Source organism: Bos grunniens, chromosome 29, assembly GCF_055505025.1.
Source record: "Bos grunniens cultivar Pamir isolate PY7600 chromosome 29, Bosgru_T2T1.0, whole genome shotgun sequence".
NCBI lineage: Eukaryota > Metazoa > Chordata > Mammalia > Artiodactyla > Bovidae > Bos > Bos grunniens.
The window spans coordinates 47,119,589-47,139,714 of record NC_141193.1 but is presented as its reverse complement, the minus strand read 5'-3'; the positions used below and the strand labels follow the sequence as shown (position 1 = coordinate 47,139,714).

The 20,126-nt window shown below is 38.8% G+C and overlaps 1 long non-coding RNA gene across 2 annotated transcripts in view; it reads left to right on the top strand.

The window, feature by feature from the left end:
- The first annotated feature begins 3,288 nt into the window (after positions 1-3,288).
- Positions 3,289-20,126, top strand: part of LOC147342625 (uncharacterized) — an 89,883-nt gene continuing 73,045 nt past the window's right edge. For both annotated transcript variants that reach the window (XR_015158052.1, XR_015158051.1), the window contains exon 1: positions 3,289-3,628. This is a non-coding gene — a long non-coding RNA (uncharacterized LOC147342625). The remainder of the gene's footprint in view (positions 3,629-20,126) is intronic.

Genomic DNA, 20,126 nt, shown 5'->3' with positions numbered 1-20,126 from the left:
CCTTGAGTTTCTAAATGTCTGGCTGCCTCCCATATCTGATTATGTCTTAGATTTGGTGGGATTCTATGCATTGTTCTACAGTTAAATCTCACTTGTTTCAGAAGGAAATGGTAGTCAATATCTAGATTCTACCTATAGGAAAAGTAACAAGATATATAGATACCAGACATAATTTGATGATTAGTGGTCACCATTAGCTGGAGTACTTCTGTTTTTTATAATATCCTTATCAGGAAAGCATTTATTTAATCAAAAATATATTTTAAATGTCTTCTTAGGACTTTGAATGTTATCAGTATATAATCTTAAGGATTGAGGTTGTTGTTTGACTAACCCTTAAAGAATAATGGTATCTGTCTGCTTCAATTGGTTGTTCTTGACCTACTAGTCATTAAGTATCATCATTTAAATATTACCCTTTGTCAAGAATCATTTTGTAGAAAAGTGAAAGTGAAAGTCGCTGAGTTGTGTCTGACTCTTTGTGATCCCTTGAATTCTCCAGACCAGAATATTGGAGTGGGTAGCCTTTCCCTTCTCCAGGGGATCTACCCAAACCAGGGATTGAACCCAGGTCTCCAGCATTGCAGGTGGATTCTTCACCAGCTGAGCCACAGGGGAAGCCCCCAAAATATTTATTTATATATATGACTGTGTCGAGTCTTCACTGCATCATGTGTGATCTTTGATCTTCGTTGCAGCAGGCGGGATCTTTAGCTGTGGCATCCAAACTCTTAGTGGCATCTAGTTCCCTGACCAGGGATAGAACCCAGGCCCTCTGCATAGGGAGTTCAGAGTCTTAGCCACTGCGCCACCAGAGGAGTCCCCTCATTTTGTAGAACTCTAAATTAACTCCTACCTTTACCAGATACCTGCAAATTAGAATGTTGATTGACCTGTTGATTGCCTTCTGTTTTGTTTCAGAGCTCTGGTTTTCAAAATTGATACTTAGAAATAATAAAGATATTCAGTAAGGTTTAAATATTTCAAGCTTTTCCAAAAACAGTTAAGAAAAAAAATCACTGTTTTAGTAACATGTAGAAAAGTAATGCTTTTAAATTGAATGGAGTTGGAAAAAATCATACATGGTTTTAAAACTCTGAAGACCATGTAGTTGATTAGACTTCCCTTTGAAAAAGTCTTTTTTATTGCATCTTTTGTTTAAACACTTCTATTTAAAAAAAAAAAACTCAAAACGAAGGGTACTTTATAAAAAATATATTTCCTAATTAAGAAAATAATGTATGTTTAATGTACAAATTTTGGAAAACACAGAAACATATGTGGCAAAATAACATCTTAAAATCTTAATTTGCATTTTGAGCTTAAAATGTTTTTCCACCCTGTATTCCAAGAGAACAGTTAGAACTCTTTGTTCTTTCTTACTCAGGAAAGATTTCTGTTACAAAGTTGAAAGGAGAAGCTGTTGTTGGCTGAAAATTTCCTTTCCTGGATTTAGTTTTCAGAAAGCCTGAGTTCCCGGGGCAAAAGCTACTCTTAGGAGAAATGAATGCTTTTAGGAAGAAAAAGTGGCTGCAATGGGCCTAAGACAATGAAAGGTGATAAAACAAAGCAAGATCGGGTTTGAAAGGGACTGGGACACAGGACACATTTATGGTACCTGAAGAAACATGACAGGTCTTAGGGGATCGTGCATGTAAATTAAATGCACCCGGTTTTACAAGTGTTCTGAACCCACAGAGCAAAATAGAGTTCTAAGATTTCAGAAGACCACGGAGACTCACACAATGGACAGCTTACCAAAATTTGATACTAGAAAGGCTTTTCAACTGTTTTGTGCCAAATCTTTCACCCCCATCTTTACACACCAAACTCCACAGGATATTCATGTGATGTGAGGTAGGAGAATGGCGGTTCATAATTGGGATACAGTTTCTCATTGGCCAAGAATGGGGCTTGAAGTTAGATTCCACTGAATTAAAATATATAATATGATAATTCTTAATATTTGCAATTGTGGAATAAAATTCAAATGTTCTGTACATGTACAGAACAAAATTTTAATCTTAAGTTTCGTGTGTCTTGTTCTGTTCTAAGACAAAAAGCATTGTGAAAAGAATTTCAAATGATAAATTTGTGTTGTAAAGATGAGTATAAACTGGAAAGTTTAAGTACAGAGCTCCTTTCATAAAGACCCTTTTCTTGTAGTTGTGTAATGAGGGAAATGATATATATGGCAGCACTGATACATTATTTAACTAAGAATCTCTGTTCTTTTTACATATCCATTATTGGCATTAATAAATGAAAGAAGTTTAGATCTCAAAGTATGCTCTCAAAATGCAGCTTACATGTCCATATTTTTATATGTAGAACAAGGAACTACTTAAATTAAATCTTAATCAGTTAAGTTCATTTTGTGGAATTATTATTACTTGGATAAATCATAATTTGGTTCATCTTAATGTTTTTAGGGGGAAAAAAGGCATATAATTCATGCTTTGTTCTTCATCATTTTCTGGAAGAAATAAAAATTCTAAACTGGCAAATTCCCAACGCTTCTAATTGCTGTTCAATTCTGGCAATATTAAACATTTCATTACTTGGTTCAGACATATCATACTTTTAAAAATCGTGAAATAAATGTATATGTTTTGAGTCTGAGGATGATTCAAACTGAATAGACAAAAGAGGTCTCACAGGTGTCCATCCACATCAGTATTTTAGGACTCCGAGTCTGTGTTCTGCCTCATTCCACACAATGAAAGTGAAACCTCTCCTCATCTCCAACAGAAAAAATGATATGCATTAGTAACCTGAAGTTAAAAAATTTGTCCCTTTTTAAAGTTGACTTTTTCTCTTTTAATATGTAATTATTTCAAAAATGAAAACAAGACTCTGAGCATAATCAGAACTCCCTCTAGTGTTCAGAGCTGCTTGACTCCTCTATTTAAAAAAAGGAAAGAAACAGCTTAGAAATGTTCCCTTTCCTTCTGACCAGAGACAACTTGCTTAGCTTCCCTATTTGGCTCTATAACACAAGCATGTGGGGAGACCCTGGCAATTACTAACTGATTAGGGGGCTTCCAGGCAGGCTATCCCAAGACCTGGAGCCAAGAACACTAAAATGCCAGTCCTGGCTGCTGGAAACAACTGCTCTGCTCTTTGCTTCTTGATGCAAAAGCAAAAGGGCACATTGGTTCCATTCCAGAGAGCAAGCATTAATGCTGTGCAGCTGGCAGGAATCACCTTCCTTCTTGAGACTCTGAGTTCCCTGGTAGCATATGTTATTCATTTAAACACAGCTGACTTCACATGTTGCAATTATACAATGAGCATATATGCTTATAGGGCTGCCTGGTAACTCCTGAGTTAGAGCACCAAGCCCTTTGTCTCTTTTCTGCTGTGTTCTGAACCGATTCTCAAGGTATTGCCACTGTTTGTTTTTTTTCAGGAAACTCCAGTTAAGATTTGCATGCTTGCCAAAGCCACAGTGGTGTTGTGACTTGTCAGTGCTCACTATGAGGAAGACAAAGCAGAAAAATTAATAAAGTCACCCACAGGGAAATCTATGCAGATGTATTCATCTTGAGCCAAATGCTGCTGCTGGGTTCCTGAGGAGTTGAGTGTGAATTGCATGAGGGATGAGCAAAGCGGGAGCTTTTTGAAGGTAAAATGATTATTGATGGACTAGCTTCCCCCACTCCTCAGATTTTTGGCTGCGGTTTTCCTTGGTTCATTATCAGATGCATCTCTCCTGATTTTGCCCCTCACAGTTGTTCCTTTATTTCCCTGCAAGAGAGATGTTAATTTTCACGTCTCTATGTTCTTAACATCAGCATGACATATGGTACAAGATATTGACACTTTACTTGGACTTTCTATGATGCTTCCTTTCCGAACCATATGTTTTAAGAGTTTGGATATTTATGTATTGATGAATATGTTTTTATGCCTGATTTTTATCTAAAGTCGTTTAAAAAATCTTTAATCAGACAATTCTAAAGTTTCTCTGGTGTATAAGAATACAGATTTGTGTTATTACTTATTCAGCAATAATGCTGTAGCAGGCACTCGATAGGATATCAGGTCAAATAAACACTAGTCAGCTCACTGAAAGAGAGGTTTTTGAAATATCTGTGGCTTGACAAATAATCCTGTTGAATAATTAAGACTGGCAAAAGATTCCATTTCCAGTGAGCATTAGTCTTTTCCCAGGAAAGTTAACAGAGTGCTAAGTGCGAATTATAATTCTTGGTGACCATCTAAGTATTTCTAGGATGTCTAAACTTTGCTTTTGGATGCCCTGAGTAACTTGCTTTCCTAAACTTTTCCATTCTCGGGAAATAGAATTCAGATTGATGTGATAAGTTTCTCCAAACAAAGTAAGGTCATATTAATTAATATTCTTGATAGAGAAAGGAGCTAAAGAAATAAAAAATGAAGGCTGAAGGGGAATTATTTTAAAAAGAAGAAGAAATTCTTTCCTTTGCCTCTAGTATGTAAGCATAAGGTTGTTGAGAGGATTAATCAGATAAAGAGCTTAATACAATGACTTACACGTGACAAATGTGCCATAAATGTTATCTGGAATATTAGAATGTCAATGCATATCTCTATTCCCTTTTGTATCTTCTTAATTTGGAACCAGTTACAAACAATAAGTTGGGGGTGGGTGGGAAGTGTTGGCTTTATTTCTAGTGAGCTAAAACGTGATGTAGCTTTGATCTAAAGGCAAAAGGGCTTGCTAGCATGCTCCCTGGAGAAGGCAATGGCATCCCACTCCAGTACTGCTACCTGGAAAATCCCATGGATGGAGGAGCCTGGAAGGCTGCAGTCCATCGGGTCACTGAGGGTCGGACATGACTGAGCAACTTCCCTTTCACTTTTCACTTTCATGCACTGGAGAAGGAAATGGCAACCCACTCCAGTGTTCTTGCCTGGAGAATCCCAGGGACGGGGAACCTGGTGGGCTGCCTCTATGAGGTCAAACAGAGTCGGACATGACTGAAGTGACTTAGCAGCTGCAGCAGCAGCAGCATTCTCCCAGGGTCTTCTATAAGAGTATACTGTGGAAGTAACTTCAAGGAATGTTTGAGTGTAGAGAGCAGATCTTACCCTCAAATCCTGTCTTATACTGGTCTGGGGCAGGTAGGAAAGGAATAAAGACAATGAGTCCCCAGTGACTGCCACAGTTTAATCAGATAACTCAGGAACATGGACCAGTGAATTTCACTCAGTGATTTGCTGGAGTGTAATTCTAGTCCAAATTCCTCCATATAGAAATACCAGACTGAGGGGAAATAACGTTAACTATTTTTATTTATCATTATTAGTACTACTAATGTACTAATGTACAGTGGCCTTTATTTTCTTATTCAGCTAAAAATTTAGAAGTAAAGAAAGTAAAATTTATTGACTCAAGGAGTAGAGTAGAAGCTATCCTAGGAAGCAAGGAGGTTTTTAACACTCCTATTGCATATGTTATTTCATTAAAGTTATTTTTCACACCACTTGGAAACAAACTCTTTTGCTTGTTGCCTTCCTAATATACTCCCCAGCTGCATGCTGCCAAAATTCATGGTCCAGCAGGGACTGGTCCCCACCAGTGTGAGTTCCCGGAGCAAAATAACATGAACTTTGCTTAACACTGGGGAGACCTTAAAGCTGATGTGTAGAGAAATGATTCTGTACTTTTATATCAGGGAAAGGAAATTCTTACCTTTGACCATTTTTTATGTGTGGATATTAAATTCTACCACAGCAGGAGAAGGATAGAGGAGAATTCCTGATAGGAGTAGGAAAAATCACACTGTTCTTTTCAGTCATTAGCACACAAAGAGAGTTAGTTTCTAACAAAACTTGAGAATAGAAATTTAAATAAAGTATTTAGAGTAATTTGGTTTAAATGAGGAAAAGAAATGTACAGAGCGCAAGGCACTTCAGTAAAGTAAGAGAACTACAGTAAAGAGACAATAAACGGACCCTAGGGTTTGTGGTACGTAGGCAATAGGGCAGGAAATGGCAAAATAGAGCAATAAAAATGGTGGGCAAATATGTGTAAAGTGTGATCCAAAGAAACTAGAATCAATTGACCTAGCATTGATTCATTCACTCATTATTGACTCTTTGCGCACAGCATAGAATTTACCATTTTTACCATCTTATAGTATACTGTTCAATGGCGTTTAGTACACCCACAATGGTGTGAACTATTGCAACTATAGCTCCAACGCAGTTACACTGTTATATGGAGAAGAGAACTCCTTATCTACTAAACCGTCACTTCCATTCCCTCCTCCCTGAAGCAACTGGCAACCACTAATCTGTTTTTAGCCTCTATGAATTTGCTTTTCTGTATAATTCATATAAATGGGTGCTATGCGTTGAATTGTTTTTCCCTAAAATATATGTTGAGGTCCTAACCCCTAGTATCTCAAAATATTCTTTGAAAATAAGTTTGTTGCTAATAGTAATATAATTAGGATGAGGTCATACTGTAGTAGACCAATGCTTCCCAGATGGCACTAGTGGTAAAGAGTCCGCCTGCCAAGGCAAGAGATGCAAGAGACATGGGCTTGATCCCTTGGTACAGATAGGAAGATACCCTGGTATAGGAAATGGCAACCCACTCCAGTACTCTTGCCTGGAAAATTCCATGGACAGAGGGGCCTGGCAGGTGACAGTCTATAGGGCTGCAAAGAGTCAGACACAACTGAGCACAACAGCAATAGTAGACTGAACTCTTACCCCAATATGACTGCTATCCTTATAAAAAAGAGACATACACAGGCGAGGAGGCCATGTAATATCACAGAGGCCGAGATTGAGGGGCTGCAGCTATGAGTCGGGGATTGCCGAGCATTACCAAAAAATCAACAGAAGTTGCAAGATGTACAGGAATCATCCTTACTGATTTCAGATAGAACATCGTGGTCTTCTCAGTACTTTGATCTCATACTTTTAGATTCCAAAACTGTGAAACAAAACATTTTGTTTCAAGTCACCCAGTTTGTGGTACTTCGTTACACTAGTCCTAGGAAACTCATACAACGTATCTTAAAATATGTGGACTTTTGTGTCTGGCTCCTTTTAGTTAGAGTACTGCCTTCAGGCTCCATCCATGATATTGTGTGCATTTGTATTTCATCATTTTATATGACTTATTAGTATTCCATCATGTGGATATACCAAAACTTGTTCATCCATTCGCTAGTTGATGAACTGATCTGAAATTTTAAAAGTACTGTTTCTTAACACATATATATGGAATTTAGAAAGATGGTAACAACAACCCTGTATGTGAGACAGCCAAAGAGACACAGATGTATAGAACAGTCTTTTGGACTCTGTGAGAGAGGGAAGGGGGGGATGATTTGGGAGAATGGCATTAAAACATGTATAATATCATATAAGAAATGAATCGCCAGTCCAGGTTCAATCGCAGGATACAGGAAGCTTGGGGCTGGTGCACTGGGATGACCCAGAGGGATGGTATGGGGAGTGAGGTGGGAGCAGGGTTCAGGATGGGGAACACATGTACACCCGTGGTGGATGCATGTTGATGTATGCAAAATCAATACAATATTGTAAAGTAAAAAATAATAATAATAATAATAATAATTTAAAAATTTAAAAAAAAAGAAAGAAAAAGCCAAAAAAATAAATAAATAAAAGTACTGTTTAAATTGCAAACATGTAATAACTAATTAATATAAAAGACGCATAAGGTATAAAAATTCTTAGATTTAAAAATCACTGCAGACAAAACTATATCCTAGCTTAACTAGAATTGTTTTGAAGTAATTTCATCATTTTAATTTTAATACTCTGTATTTTCTTATCACAATGGAAAAAATACTTGCTATGCTTCCAGAATTGTTTGTCAGTGAATCATCTACACACTTGTCCTTAAGTCTAATGCTTCTTAAACATAGATAAATCCTAAATATCTGAGTTAGAAGCCACTCCTGGTTGTTCACTCTATATGGAACTCTATCCTATCACACACAGTAGATTATAATTACTTGTTTATTCCTGTCTCTTCCCTTTAGACTTTGAGAATAAGTGCTATGTTTCATTCATTTTTTTATCCCTTTGTATACTTGGCACTTAGTGAAAAAATAAATTTTCTTGACTGAGTGAAAAGATAAATGAATTAGCCCACTCTGTTCTCCCCCATTGGGAAAAATATCCTTCTACCATTTTGCTGAACATAGCATCGCTTGACAGCAGTACCAAATATTAGACTCATGCAAGCCTAGAAAGGATTAATGGTCAACATCAGCATTTTAAGAGCCAAGCCAGGCTCACTCATTTGTATTTATGACTACAAGAGAAAATGCTTAATTAGCTTCAATTCTGAGTTTTCCCTTTGTACACTCATACCTCTGCTTCAGTTTGTTTATTTTTATGTTAAGGTCAAATATGTTTATCTTCAAATAGACACTTGTTTTCAGAAATTCTTACTTTCCCCCCAAATCATCACATTTTAAATAAATAGTAAATCAATCATCAACAGAACACATAGCTTCCTTGTGTGTGCTAAGTCACTTCAGTAGTGTCTGACTCTTTGCAACACATGGACTGTAGCCCACCAGAATCATCTATCCATGGAATTCTCCAGGCAAGAATATGGAGTGGATTGCTATGCCTTCCTCTAGGAGATCTTCCTGACTGTGAGATCAAACCCACATTTCCTGCAGCTCCTGCATTGCAGGCAGATTCTTTACCACTGAGCCATGGGGGAAGCCCTTAGGAAAGGCATTGATTACATAGAAATTCTATATCAAATTTGAAAAATAAACCAAATAATAAAGGCTGTTAAATCCATCAGGTTATGATGAGTTCAATGCCATACATTCAACATTCATCAAAAACCTAAATCTGTATAAGGCACAGGATAGACCCAGTGTGAGATAAAAAGACAGATATGACATGACGTTAAGACCCTGAATTCTAGACAAAATAGACATCTACAGAATCAATCACAAGCTAAGACAGAATAGACAAAATACAAACTATGATTAGCTAGCACAGTGGCATAAAAAGTGTATCCTAAAGTTGCCAGAGGAAAAAAGTTTTAATTCTGAGTAAAGAAAAATAAGAAAGCAAAGTTTCACAGAGTAACTGTTATTTGAGCCAAACTACTTTGAAAAATAACTGACAAAAGTAAGTTTTATTAAATGTTTCCATGTTCCTGATTCTCAACTTAGAATCTTACATACTTTCAGTTCAGTTCAGTCGCTCAATCCTGTCTGACTCTTCGCGATACCATGGACAGCAGCATGCCAGGCCTCCCTGTCCATCAACAACTCCCAGAGTTTACTCAGACTCAAGTCCGTTGAGTCGCTGATGCCATCCAACCATCTCATCCTAGTCATCCCCTTCTCCTCCCACCTTCAATCTTACCCAGCATCAGGGTCTTTTCAAATGAGTTAGTTCTTCTCATCAGGTGGCCAAAGTATTGGAGTTTTCAGCTTCAACATCAGTCCCTCCAATAAATATTTAGGACTGATTTCCTTTAGGATGGACTGGTTGGATCTCCTTGCTGGCCAAGGGACTCTCAAGAGTCTTCTCCAGCACCACAGTTCAAAAGCATCAATTCTTTGGTGATCAGCTTTCTTTATAGTCCAACTCTCACATCCATACTGACTACTGGAAAAAACATAGCCTTGACTAGATGGATCTTTGTTGGCAAAGTAATGTCTCTGTTTTTTCATATGCTATCTAGTTTGGTCATAACTTTTCTTCCAAGGAGCAAGCATCTTTTAATTTCATGGCTGCAATCACCATCTGCAGTGATTTTGGAGCACAAAAAAATAAAGGCTGCCACTGTGTACTGTTTCCCCATTTATTTGTCATGAAATGATGGGACCAAATCCCATGATCTTAGTTTTCTGAATGTTAAGCTTTAAGCCAACTTTTCCACTCTCCTCTTTCACTTTCATCAAGAGGTTCTTTAGTTCTTCTTAACTTTCTGCCATAGGGTGGTGTCATCTGCATATCTGAGGTTATTGATATTTCTCCTGGCAATCTTGATTCCAGCCTGTGCTTCTTCCAGCCCAGCGTTTCTCATGATGTACTCTGCATGTAAGTTAAATAAGCAGGGTGACAATATACAGCTTTGACATACTCCTTTTCCTATTTGGAACCAGTCTGCTGTTCCATGTCCAGTTCCAGCTGTTGTTTCCTGACCGGCATACAGGTTTCTCAGGAGGCAGGTCAGGTGGTGTGGTATTCCCATCTCTTTCAGAGTTTTCCACAGTTTGTGGTGATCCACACAGTCAAAGACTTTTCATGGTCACTAAAGCAGAAATAGATGTTTTGCTGAGACTCTCTTGCCTTTTCAATGATCCAGCAGATGTTGGCAATTTGATCTCTGGTTCCTCTGCCTTTTCTAAAATCAGCTTGAACATCTGGAAGTTCACGGTTCACGTACAGCTGAAACCTAGCTTGGAGATTTTGCACCTTACTTTATTAGTATGTGAAATGAGTGCAATTGTGTGGTAGTTTGAGCATTTTTGGCATTGCCTTTCTATGGGATTGGAATGAAAACTGACCTTTTCCAGTCCTGTGGTCACTGCTGAGTTTTCCAAATTTGCTGGCATATTGAATGCAGCACTCTCACAGCATCATCTTTCAGGATTTGAAATAGCTCAACTGGAATGCCATCACCTCCACTACCTTTAATCATAGTGATGCTTCCTAAGGCCCACTTGACTTCACATTCCAGGATGTCTGGCTCTAGGTAAGTGATCACACCATCGTGATTATCTGGGTCATGAAGACGTTTTTTTCTGTAGTTCTTCCTGTATTGCTGCCACCTCTTCTTAATATCCTCTGCTTCTGTTAAGTCCATAGCATATCTGTCCTTTATTGAGCCCATCTTTGCATGAAATATTCCCTTGGTATCTCTGATTTTCTTGAAGATATCTCTAGTCTTTCTATTCTATTGTTTTCCTCTATTTCTTTGCACTGATCACTGAGGAAGGCTTTCTTATCTCTCTTGCTATTCTTTGGAACTCTGTATTCAAATGGGTATATCTTTCCTTTTCTCCTTTGCTTTTTCCTTCTCTTCTTTTCATAGCTATTTGTAAGGCTTCCCCAGACAACTATTTTCCCTTTTGCACTTCTTTTTCTTGGAGATGGTCTTGATCACTGCCTCCTGGCTAATGTAATGAACCTCTGTCCATTGTTCTTCAGGCACTCTATCAGATCTAACCCCTTGAATCTATTTCTCCCTTCCACTGTATAATTGTAAGGGATTTGATTTAGGTCATATCTGAATGGTCTAGTGGTTTTCCTTACTTTCTTCAATTTATGTCTGAATTTGGCAATAAGGAGTTCATGATCTGAGCCACAATCAGCTCCCAGTCTTGTTTGTGCTGACTGTATAGAGCTTCTCCATTTTTGGCTGCAAAGAATATAATCTATCTTATTTTGGTATTGATCATCAGGTGATGTCCATGTGTAGAGTCATCTCTTGTGTTGTAGGAAGAGGGTGTTTGCTATGACCAGTGCGTTCTCTTGGCAAATCTCTATTATCCTCTGCCCTGCTTCATTCTGTACTCCAAGGCCAAATATGCCTGCTACTCCAGGTATTTCTCGATCTCCTACTTTTGCATTCTAGTCCCCTGTAATGAAAAGGACGTTTTGGGTATTAGTTCTAGAAGGTCTTGTAGGTCTTCATAGAACCATTCAACCTCACCTTCTTCAGCATTACTGTTCAGGGCATAGACAGGATTACTGTAATATTGAATGGTTTGCATTGGAAACGAACAGAGATCATTCTGTCGTTTTTGAGATTGCATTGAAGTACTGCATTTTGAATCTTTTGTTAATTATGATGGCTATCCCATTTCTTCTAAGGTATTCTTGCCCACAGTAGTAGATATAATGGTCATCTGAGTTAAATTCACCCATTCCAGTCCATTTTAGTTCACTGATTCCTAAAATGTTGATGTCACTCTTGATATCTCCTGTTTGACCACTTCCAATTTGCCTTGATTCATGGAGCCCTGGCTGCGTGGCGCTGGAGTGGCTGTGAGGAGATGCCCCAAGTCCAAGGTCAGAGAAACCCCAACAAGGTGGTAGGAGGGGCTAATTCACATTTAGAATCAAATCTCCTCCCCCCCCCCCAGAGACACTCAGAGGGCTCAAACAAACCTTGTGCACACCAGGACCCAGGGGCCCCAGAGAGACTGAGACAGAACTGTATTTGAGCATCTTCTGTGGAGGTACATGTCAGCAGTGGACTGCTGCAAGGGCAGGGGCTCTGGGTGCAGCAGACCCGGGTATGGCATAAGCCCTCAGGAGGAGGTCGCCATTAACCCTATGATAGAGCTGTCAGAACTTACACTGGACTGGGGAAACAGACTCTTGGAGGGCACAAATAGAACCTTGTGCGCCAGGACCCAGGAGAAAGGAGGAGTGACTCCACAAGAGACTGACCCAGACTTGCCCAGGAATCTCTGTGAGTCTCCAGTGGAGGCAACAGTTGGAGGTGGCCTGCTGCAGGGTTGGGGGCAGTGAGTGTAGCAGTGCATATATGGGATCTTTTGAGGGAGGTCACCATTATTTTCATTACCTCCACCATAGTTTGAAAGTGAAAGTGAAGTCGCTCAGTCGTGTCGGACTCTTTGAGACCCTGTGGACTGTAGCCTACCAGGCTCTTCCATCCATGGGATTTTCCAGGCAAGTATACTGGAGTGGGATGCCATTTCCTTCTCCAGGGGATCTTCCCAATCCAGGGATTGAACCCAGGTATCCTGCATTGCAGACAGATGCTTTACCATCTGAGCCACCAGGGAAGCCTAGTTTGCCCCAGTTAAATAACAAGGAGGGAACACATCTCCACCATCAACAGAAAATTGGATTGAAGATTTACTGAGCATGGATCAAGCAACATTTGCTGGATCATCAAAAAAGCAAGAGAGTTCCAGAAAAACATCTGTTTCTGCTTTATTGACTATGCCAAAGCCTTTGACTTTGTGGATCACAATAAACTGTGGAAAATTCTGAAAGTATGGGAATACCACACCACCTGACCTGCCTCTTGAGAAGCCTGTATGCAGGTCAGGAAGCAACAGTTAGAACTGGACATGGAACAACAGAATGGTTCCAAATAGAAAAAGGAGTACTTCAAGGATGTATATTGTCACCCTGCTTATTTAACTTATATGCAGAGTACATCATGAGAAACGTTGGGCTGGAAGAAGCACAGGCTGGAATCAAGATTGCCGGGAGAAATATCAATAACCTCAGATACGCAGATGACACCACCTTTATGGCAGAAAGTGAAGAAGTACTAAAGAACCTGTTGATGAAAGTGAAAGAGGAGAGTGAAAAAGTTGGCTTAAAGCTCAACATTCAGAAAACAAAGATCATGGCATCTGGTCCCATCACTTCATCACAAATAGATGGAGAAACAGTGACAGACTTTATTTTTTTGTGCTCCAAAATCCCTGCAGATGATGACTGCAGCCATGAAATAAAAAGACTCTTACTCCTTGGAAGGAAAGTTTTCACCAACCTAGACGGCATATTAAAAAGCAGAGACATTACTTTGCCAACAAAGGTCCATCTAGTCAAGGCTATGGTTTTTCCAGTAGTCATGTATGGATGTGAGAGTTGGACTATAAAGAAAGCTGATCACCAAAGAATTGATGCTTTTGAACTGTGGTGCTGGAGAAGACTCTTGAGAGTCCCTTGGCCAGCAAGGAGATCCAACCAGTCCATCCTAAAGTAAATCAGTCCTGAATATTCATTGGAAGAACTGATGCTGAAGCTTAAACTTCCATACTTTGGTCACCTGATGCAAAGAACTGACTTATTTGAAAAGACCCTGATGCTGGGAAAGATTGAGGGCAGGAGGAGAAGGGGAAGACAAAGGCTGAGATGGTTGGATGGCATCACCGACTCAATGGACATGAGTTTGAGTAAACTGTGGAAATTGGTGATGGATAGGGAGGCCTGGTGTACTGCAGTCCATGGGGTCACAAAAAGTCAGACACGACTGATTGACTGAACTGAACTGAACTGAACTGAGCATGGCCCTGCCCATCAGAACCGAGTTTCCCTCTCAGCCCCTGTCTCCCATCAGGAAACTCCCATAAGCCTTTTATCCTTCTCCATCCGAGAGCAGACAGACAGAAAACCACAATCACACAGAACTACCCAATCTGATCATATGGACCACAGCCTTGTCTAACTCAATGAAACTACATACTTTAACTCATTTATTTAATTCTTGTAGTCATGCTTGGAGGGAAGACTATCATCATCATTTTATAAATTAAAAAAACAGAGGTTCAAGTAAACTATTTGTCTAAAATCACAGTTTTATCAGGAAGAACCAGAATTTAGATCTGAGTGAAATTTATAATAAATTTCAAATTTGAGCCTTATTTCTATGTTAGCCCATAGTGCTTTAGATTGACCCAATAATGGAGTTGCCCCAACTCCCATTTCTCTAGAACACTTAACAACTGTCTCATTGAGAGATAAAAGTACATGATCTCCATGTGCTAAATAAGCACCAGTGAATGATAACAAAGCATCCTCTGAAATCACCCAAACATGCTGGCTGCCCGTTGTCATATGGCAAGTGGTTTATTGGTTTAAGCATGGTTTAATCATATTGGTTAAGCATAGTATATTTCAAATTTCTTTCACCCCTCATTGCCAGCTTGAGAATATATTTTGGCAAAAATAAAACAAATAAACTATATATGTATGTGTATATTATTTTATTTGAGTAAATATGCAATAATTCAATGCAGACTCTTCATTTTGAGCAATGGCTATAATCTTAACTGAGGCTCTAGGACCAACATTGTATTCAGAGCTTAACCTTATGTCAGAACATGAAAATGTAGGCTTCCATTTCTGTTTTGTTCCAGCCAAAAGTCTGTGGGATATATCTATCTTGGGAAAGGAAAAAATAACTCAAAATGAGTTTTCTAAAACCTGACTTTCAAACTGAAAGTGTTTTACCATTTACTTCTAGATCTTTTGAAAGGAATGATGGAATAGAATCCTTTTTCAGTTAATAAGTACTCTAAAATGCTAAAAGTATATATTAAGTCTAGCAGAAAATTGGAAGTTACAACTATTTCTGTTGGTGGGAATGCAAACTAGTACAGCCACTATGGAGAACAGTGTGGTGATTCCTTAAAAATCTGGAAATAGAACTGCCTTATGACCCAGCAATCCCACTACTGGAGATACACACTGAGGAAATCAGAATTGAAAGAGACATGTGTACCCCAATGTTCATCGCAGCACTATTTATAATAGCCAGGACATGGAAGCAACCTAGATGTCCATCAGTAGATGAATGGATAAGAAAGCTGTGATACATATACACAATGGAATACTACTCAGCCATTTAAAAGAATACACTTGAATCAGTTCTAATGAGGTGGATGAAACAGGATCTATTATACAGGGTGAAGTAAGCCATAAAGAAAAACACCAATACAGTATCAGTTCAGTTCAGTTCAGTCACTCAGTTGTGTCCGACTCCTTACAACCCCATGAATCACAGCTTGCCAGGCCTCCCTCTCCATCACCAACTCCCGGAGTTCACTCAGACTCACGTCCATCGATCAGTATTGCCATCCAGCCATCTCATCCTCTGTCGTCCGCTTCTCCTCCTGCCCCAATCCCTCCCAGCATCAGAGTCTTTTCCAATGAGTTAACTCTTCGCATGAGGTGGCCAAAGTACTGGAGTTTCAGCTTTAGCATCAGTCCCAGGGCTGATCTCCTTCAGAATGGACTGGTTGGATCTCCTTGCAGTCCAAGGGACTCTCAAGAGTCTTCTCCAACACCACAGTTCAAAAGCATCAATTCTTTGGCACTCGGCCTTCTTCACAGTCCAACTCTCACATCCATACATGACCACAGGAAAAACCATAGACTTGACTAGATGGACCTTTGTTGGCAAAGTAATGTTTCTGCTTTTGAATATGCTATCTAGCTTGGTCATAACTTTCCTTCCAAGGAGTAAGCGTCTTTGAATTTCATGGCTACAGTCACCATCTGCAGTGATTTTGGAGTCCCCCAAAATAAAGTCTGACACTGTTTCCCCATCTATTTCCCATGAAGTGATGGGACCAGATGTCATGATCTTCGTTTTCTGAATGTTGAGCTTTAAGCCAACTTTTTCACTCTCCACTTTCACTTTCATCAAGAGGCTTTTGAGTTCCTCTTCACTTTCTGCCATAAGGGTGGTGTCATCTGCATATCTGAGGTTATTGATATTTCTCCTGGCAATCTTGATTCCAGCTTGTGTTTCTTCCAGTCCAGCGTTTCTCATGATGTACTCTGCATATAAATTAAATAAGCAGGGTGACAATATACTTTTGTCATACTCCTTTTCCAATTTGGAACCAGTCTGTTGTTCCATGTCCAGTTCTAACTGTTGCTTCCTGACCTGCATACAAATTTCTCAAGAGGCAGATCAGGTGGTCTGGTATTCCCATCTCTTTCAGAATTTTCCACAGTTTCTTGTGATCCACAAAGTCACAGGCTTTGGCATAGTCAATAAAGCAGAAATAGATGTTTTTCTGGAACTCTCTTGCTTTGTCCATGATGCAGTGGATGTTGAAATTTGGTCTCTGGTTCCTCTGCCTTTTCTAAAACCAGCTTGAACATCTGGAAGTTCACGGTTCATGTATTGCTGAAGCCTGGCTTGGAGAATTTTGAGCATTACTTTACTAGTGTGTGAGATGAGTGCAATTGTGCGGTAGTGTGAGCATTCTTTGGCATTGCCTTTCTTTGGGATTGGAATGAAAACTGACCTTTTCCAGTCCTGTGGTCACTGCTGAGTTTTCCAAATTTGCTGGCATATTGAGTGCAGCATTTTCACAGCATCATCTTTCAGGATTTGAAGTAGTTCAACTGGAATTCCATCACCTCCACTAGCTTTGTTCATAGTGATGCTTTCTAAGGCCCACTTGACTTCACATTCCAGGATGTCTGGCTCTAGGTCAGTGATCACACCATTGTGATTATCTGGGTCGTGAAGATCTCTTTTGTACAGTTCTTCTGTGTATTCTTGCCATCTCTTCTTAATATCTTCTGCTTCTGTTAGATCCATACCATTTCTGTCCTTTATTGAGCCCATCTTTGCATGAAATGTTCCCTTGGTATCTCTAATTTTCTTGAAGAGATCTCTAGTCTTTCCCATTCTGTTGTTTTCCTCTACTTCTTTGCATTGATCACTGAGGAAGGCTTTCTTATCTCTTCTTGCTATTCTTTGGAACTCTGAATTCAGATGCTTATATCTTTCCTTTTCTCCTTTTCTTTTCGCTTCTCTTCTTTTCACAGCTATTTATAAGGCCTCCCCAGACAATACAATATACTAACGCATATATATGGAATTTAGAAAGATGGTAATGATAACCCTGTATGCAAGACAGCAAAAGAGACACAGATGTATATAACAGTTTTGGATTCTGCGGGAGAGGTGAGGGTGGGATGATTTGGCAGAATGGCATTGAATCATGTATAATATCATATATGAAATGAATTGCCCAACCAGATTCATTGCATGATACGTGAGGCTTGGGGCTGGTGCACTGTGATGACTCAGAGGGATGGTACAGGGAGGGAGGTGGGAGAGGAGTTCAGGATGGGGATCACGTGTACACCCATGGTGGATTCATGTTGATGTATGGCAAAACCAATACAATATTGTAAAGTAAAAAATAAAATAAAATAAAAATGGAAAAAATAAAAATAAAAATAAAATCTATGAAACACAAAAAGAAAAAAAAAAAGATCTATAGCAACTTTTAATACAACTTATAGTAGTAGTTCAACATTCTGAATTATCGAAGCCTCTTTCCTGGGGAAATAAAGACAAATATCTACTTCCTTCAAAGAAGTCTTTTATCAGTCACCAATAATTACAGTATAATTTCTCCCCAACTGGTGTAGTCTGTAGAAATATTGCTAAAATCTCTCTTCTGTGACCAAGATAGACATCACTAATCTACCTTGGCACATTTCCTGGGGAAGCACACCACTAAGAATCATCTTCATTAAACTAGCAGGGAGTGTGTGTGTGTGAGTGTAATACTAAAGCACTTTATCATGACTTCCTTATGCATATCCTTTCCTTTAAAGGTCAGGCAGATTGAACTTTAGTATTTGTAATGTAGGCTTACATTTATGGATTCTGTAGTTTCCAAAGTGATTTACTAAGCACCTTTACAGTATGGATTCTACTGCATTTAATATATATTCTTCTCATACCTAATATTTAAGAACATTATGATACACAAAAAGAAGGTTATATATGTATGTCTGAGCAAATCTGACTGACCAAAAGTATTTCAGAAAACTAGTACTGGTAAAAATAAAAAATCAATAATAATACAGCAAATATTCAACGGGACAAGATCTGTCACTTATAAATTCAGAATGCAAACTTTGTCTAAAGTAAACATTTAATATTCTTGAGGACACTTTAAAAATATTTTTAAACATTTATTTATTTGTCTGTGTTGAATCTTGGAGAATGCAGGATCTTTGTAGTATCATGTGGAATCTTTCTTCGTGGTACATGGACTCTCTGGTGTGGTGCCGGGGCTTAGGAGTCACATGTGTGGGCTTAGTTTCTCTGTGACATGTTGGATCTTAGTTCCCTGACCAGAGATCAAATCCACATCCCCTGCATGCAAGGCTGACTCTTAATAACTGGACCACCAGGGAAGTCCCACTTGTAAAATTTTAAGAGAATATTCACTAGTCAACCATGCTTTCAAAGTTTTCCAGAAACATAGCATACAGCATAGAAGAGAATGATATTCAGCTTTACACAGCAAGTCTCTCCCACTGATAGAATTAACTTCAGTAAAATATTTTTAGAACAGAACTTTTATACTATCAGGTCAGATCAGTTGCTCAGTCATGTTCAACTCTTTGCGACCCTATGAATTGCAGCACACCAGGCCTCCCTGTCCATCACCAACTCCCGGAGTTCATTCAGACTCACATCCATCGAGTCAGTGATGCCATCCAGCCATCTCATCCTCTGTCATCCCCTTCTCCTCCTGCCCCCAATCCCTCCCAGCATCAGAGTCCTTTCCAATGAGTCAACTCTTTGCATGAGGTGGCCAAAGTACTGGAGTTTCAGCTTTAGCATCATTCCTTCCAAAGAAATCCCAGGGCTGATCTCCTTCAGAATGGACTGGTTGGATCTCCTTGCTGGCCAAGGGACTCTCAAGAGTCTTCTCCAACACCACAGTTCAAAGGCATCAATTCTTTGGTTCTCAGCCTTCTTCACAGTCCAACTCTCACATCCATGCATGACCACGGGAAAAACCATAGCCTTGACTAGACGAACCTTTGTTGGCATACTATAATGCAGTTTTATTGTTAATGGTGATCACTGTGCATTATAGCAGTGGGGGAAAATAAAGAAGAATTAATTAACAAACCAAACAAATGTAGGTGAAGAAACCCTAACATGTGTTAGTGTTTCCTTCAAATTGGTACACTAGCTATCAAGTTTGCAGTGTTTAATATATTCCAGTCTCTTCAAAAAACTATGTCTCCTTTATAGTGGCTTTGGAATCAGAGGCTTATGTAATCTTTGCATATTTTAAGATTTTGTAGGGATTATCATTTTTTAAATGTGTGCTAGCAGTGAAAATTTCAGCTAAATATGGAATCTATCATATTCTAGTGTTTAAATAAATTATCCAAACTTCTTCCCTAACACTGGGACATGTTAGAAAAGAACATTTGTTTGCAAAATAAATCAGTTGCTATAAAATATTGAGTATGAAATGAAATGTATAATTGAGCTAATCTCCATATAGAAACTAAGACAAAGAAATAGTTCAATAGTGTTTTTAATATTAATAATATTAGTAATATTTTAGAATAGATTTGTATAAGAAATCCTCAAAAGAGGGTAAGGATTCCTCTATCTGTAGTCCCAAATTATCTTGTATTTATTTTTGTCATAGCAATACTGTATCTTATTGACAGGCCATTCTTGAAACCAGGCACTGAATTATTCATTTATTGAAGCTTTATTAATATATACTTTGTATTCATCAAAGTACTCATATACAAAGAGTACACTTTGATGAGCATTCACAGATGAAACAAATACCACAATCAAGATAATGAATACATCCATCACACTG